The sequence below is a fragment of the Felis catus genome, chromosome D2 (genome assembly GCF_018350175.1).
Source record: "Felis catus isolate Fca126 chromosome D2, F.catus_Fca126_mat1.0, whole genome shotgun sequence".
NCBI classification, from domain to species: Eukaryota; Metazoa; Chordata; class Mammalia; order Carnivora; family Felidae; genus Felis; species Felis catus.
Window position 1 is genome coordinate 59,710,313 of NC_058378.1, and position 4,671 is coordinate 59,714,983.

At 51.1% G+C, this 4,671-nt stretch overlaps 1 long non-coding RNA gene across 1 annotated transcript; it reads left to right on the forward strand.

Annotated features, from left to right (window-relative positions):
- The first annotated feature begins 1,620 nt into the window (after window positions 1-1,620).
- On the forward strand, window positions 1,621-4,188 carry LOC123380883. Its single transcript, XR_006587244.1, has 3 exons — window positions 1,621-1,940; window positions 2,728-2,864; window positions 3,554-4,188. It is a non-coding gene; the product is annotated as an uncharacterized LOC123380883 (long non-coding RNA).
- Window positions 4,189-4,671: the final 483 nt, after the last annotated feature.

Below are 4,671 nucleotides of genomic sequence, written 5' to 3' on the forward strand. Positions count from 1 at the left end.
CGTTCCACACAGCAGCGATTTTCACCGACAGAACTTCAATAAATCTTGTTTTGAGAAAAATGATATGAGGCTGATGTTCTATTTTTGTCAATTTGAATGGACTCCCCTGCCCCCCACCCCAGTCCCCAGAAACACTGCATTGCACCCAGCCAATCTCCTTCCCTCCCCCAGCATCGGCTGGATGAAAGGGGGGACAAGAATGATAGGATGGGAGGCTTGAGTTCTGGTCTAGCCCGGCATCGGAGGTCTGGGGCCAGAGACATCTCTGTCTGCCCAGCTGGCCTCTGTGGCTCTCCTCCCGGGAAGGGGAGTCAGTGAAGGAGATAGGGGACCTGAAGGAAAAGGCAGCCAGCGGTCTAGGGGAATATGCCTTCCCCTAGCTGGAGGATCAGGGTTACCCAGGCAAGCCTGTCTCCCCCGGGTGGCCCAAGGCTGAGCAAAGAATGCGCGGCAGCCCTCACACTTTCCCTTAACCCCCAGCAAGCCATTGATAGATTTGGCAGGAAAGACCTCACCTCGGGCAGAATTCTTTAGATTCATCCTTGAAGCTGCTGTTCTCCCTCAGTCTGACTTGTGCAGAGTGGACAAAGCAGAATGTGGTGAACAACCCCTGCCCCCACCCGAGAGCGCGCGTGCGCGCGCGCGTGCGCGCGTGTGTGTGTGTGTGTGTGTACCTGTGTGCACCTGTGTGGGGGGCTCTGGGAGGCTGGGCTCTCCTGACCGACATGTGGGTCACAAGCCTGTCATGGATGATGGCATCCAGGAAAAAAAAATCAAGAAAGATATTTCAAGCCCAGGGAAGATGTGGGAGGCTGGGAGACAGGGTATGGAGAGGCTGTTGGAAGAAACTGGAGACTCAGGAAGGGCAGCCAGAAGGGATTATGGCACCTCATCAGAGAGAAGTCAATTAGGACAGGTTTCAAGATGAGGAGCTCCTCCCCACCCCTCCCAACACAATCCACGAAGGGGAATGAACCAAGACAAACAAATGCCTGGACAGAGAAGGGTTTTTCTCGATGGACACCGGGCAGCATTTAAGCTTGGACGAGCCAGGGGCTGCCTCTGTCTGAAATCTGCAGGCCAGAAAAGCCAAGACGGAGGGAACTTCATTTCTCAGCGTTCAGAGAAGCCGAGTGTAGAGGAAAGAGGGCCGCATTGGGGTGTGCAGATCAGGGGACTTAAATTCTGACATTACCAATGGCCACCTCGGGCCTCAGGCTTTTCACCTGTAAATGAGGAAATAAGACCAGGTCTACTTGTCGGATAGCGATGTTAGCAGAGCAAACGAGAAGACACAGGTGGACATACGCTGCTTCAAGTACTGCACAAAATGAGCTATTTTTTTTTTAAGTTTATTTCTTTTAGTAATCTCTACACCCAACGTGGGGCTTGAACTTACAACCCCAAAAATCAACAGTCACGTGCGCTTCTGACTGAGCCAGCCGGGTGCCTCCGAATGCACTATTTTTTTTTTTTAATATGAAATTGATTGTCAAATTGGTTTCCATACAACACCCAGTGCTCATCCCAACAGGTGCCCTCCTCAATTGATAGAATTGTTACCGCATGGGGCTTGGGGAGGAGCGCTGGGAGCAACCCTTGAAGTCTTGTTATTCTCTAGGTCAGTTTAAACTGAGTGATGATGCTTGGCACCTGTCCCTGGCCTGCCTCTAGAGTCTGCGCCCAGAGGTTTCCTCGTGGGGCAGGAGGGGAGTTTCCACGCTGCCCGAGTGCGCCGAGGGTCGCCAGTGTGGAGGTGGTCCTGCGCGAGGCATCTGCCAGGTGGGAAGAAGGCCTGGGACAAAGGATTTGCTGAGGCAGAGAGGAGGGGCAGCAGAGAGGAGGGGACAGTGCCCCTCTGTCCCCAGGGCCTCACTAATCCTTCCTCCTCCCCCGGGCGCCACTGCTCAGCCATTCTGAGGCTCCTGGAAGCTTTGCAGGTGAGGAGGGGGTGGAGATTTCTAACCTGGATGTCTGACCTTGGCTCCTGGTCTTCTTTGACCTTTGGACTCCCCACCCACTATTCCCTCCCATTCATTCAGCTTCCCCACTGACCCTTCCCAAGCAAAGGCAACTCCAGCCCAGGGCTGCCTGAAGCAAGGAGAAGTGGGGAAGTGGTACAGGATGGTTGAGGCTGGTCAGAGTGTCGAACAGCTGCCTAAGCAACCACAGAGATGCTGGAAACCCACTTCCTGGGGCAAACGCGGGTTGAGGAAAGACAGAGCACTGACAGCGTGGGTGACTAGGGTGGGGGCTGAACAAAAAGCAAAGATTCCCCTTCACTCTCTCAGGGGCAGGGGGAGGGGTGCAGCAGCTTCCAGAACTGGAGGAATCTGCCCGCAGGATGAGTTTGAGAGTTCCTCTGGCTTGGCCTAGCCCTCCCCTTGCCCCCAGAGAGGACTTACAGCTCTGCAGACCTTGTACCGGGAACCCTTGGAAACTGGGTGTGGAAGGGAGAGCATTGTGGCTTGTGGGTTTTATGCTAACTCACGTCCCCTAAAATTCAGATATTCAAGGAATTTTAATCACACAAAGAACGGTTTGGGGACATCATCAGAAAAAAAAAAAATTGGATACAAGGCATTAAGTATAAAATGGTCCCATTGTGAAACATAAATAAATCGGTAGCTTAAACAAAAAGACTCGAATAAAGCCAGCAATATATAGACAGTGGTGACTTCTGAATGTAAGACTCTGCGTGACTTAATTTTTTGCACTTTTCTATAGTTCGCAGACTTCTCCTGTCGACATCTATAATTCAGAAATGATGACAAAGATTCAGAAGATAATCCTGGGGTCAGGCTGACACTCCGAAGGCAGACCTAGAACTTTTGCAGACCCCAGGCCCACCGTCTACTCCCCAGGTCTGTTTTGGTGATCCTGGGTGGGCCCCCCCCTTCTGGCAGCCCATGGGGGAGGGGCAGAGGTTCAGCAGCTGGGAGTCAGCTGTGCCTGAAGACAATCCCGTGTCCAATGGGAGGCGGGGGGCTCATTTCCGAGCTGGACAGGGGCCAGGGCTTCAGGACTGAGCTGGCCAAACGGCTACCTGAGTCACCAGTGTTCACAGAGCCTCCCCAACCCCAGTCCTCGAAAAGAGGATAGAGGGGACCTCAGAGTCAGCCTCTGACCGGGGGTCTCTACCCCCTCCCCCCAGTAAGCGGTCCTGGCTTCCAGATCCACGCAAGGGGGTGAAGGCAGCTTCGTCCCTAGTTCTGAGATTCAAGGAGGACCTGGCTTTGTGGAGATACATTCAGGCCTATATTCCTCCCTTTCCCTCCTTCCGTCCATTCCTGCTCCGGAAGGAACTCCCAAGGCCACGGCCTCTGTCAGGAGAAGAGAGTGGCTGGTCGGAGCTGGGAGGGGGCCCCACGGGGTCTGGTCAAGGAGTTTTGGACCAAGAAGTCTCAGTTAATCCCAGCCTGGGGATTAGTAAAAATATGGCTAAGAAATTCTAGCCCACTTGCAAGTATTCAAGTTGTGTTCAAGAAACACACATACACAACACACATAAAAAAGGCTGTTTAGGACATTTATTTATGAGCATGTGTCAAAGTTTTATTTCAGTCTCACTGCAAGTGAAGAGACCTGGAAGAGACCGCTGAAAGGATTACCTCCTGGTTGATGCATTTAGAGGAAAGACCAGTGGTCAGAATACCTGTTAAAATGGACGTACAGAAATGCAGTCTGGAGAAGATGCTTCACATCCGCACTGACAATTGGCGAGGTAGATGGGAAACTGACGGCCGAGACGAAAAGGCCCCGACCCGCACACGTTTGGGATCCTTTTGTCTGACAGAAGCACCAGCTCGGCTCCTGCTTTGGGGCTGGAGGCTCACACATGAAGCAACTGGTGTGCAAATCCTGGGTTCCTGGGTGCCCAAGCCCGTGCCAGGCACCCAGGTGAGAGCAAGACAGTGGGCAGAAGTTGCGGGGAAGCCGAATGGTGTCCGTGCAAAGGAAAATTTCCTGACAGAAGGCTCCGTCCAAGTAAGTGCCTCTAGAAGTCCCGAGCTCCCTCACGTTGGAGGTAAACAAGACGGCGGGCGGAGGCAGGCAGCCTCATGGTGGAGATATTTTAGAGCTGTTTACCCGAGTGCGGAACCCGCACCTCTGGCAGGATGCCCGATGATTTTCGATGGTGCATTGACAACACATTAAATCACACTGAATCCCATAGTGAGAAAGTTATTTTCTTGGCCATTTCTTTCTTTTTTTTTTTTTTTTTCTATTGAACCTTGGGTTCACAGAACTGGATTCATCATATTTCTCAGTTCATGACATAGCGTCATCGTGGTCCTTGCATGACTACTTTATTATATAGTTAGTATTTTTATTAGTTGTTTGAAAAGAATATTATAAGCCCCCATGAATTTATCACCCAACACAAAATCTCGGAGCTTGACAATAACTAACAACTCAGCAAATGGTCCTCCGATCCCATTCCCTGCCTCTGACCCGAGGCAACTGACCTCCTGAATCCCATTTTCATCATTCCTTTGCTTTCCTTTTAACATACTTAATATCGTTTAATAGAGTTGCAACGTTTTGTAATCTTTTTTTTTTTTCGTTGTGTAATCTTAAGGAGTGTATTTTAAATTTTTTTCTTTTCAACGTTTATTTATTTTTGGGACAGAGAGAGACAGAGCATGAACGGGGGAGGGGCAGAGAGAG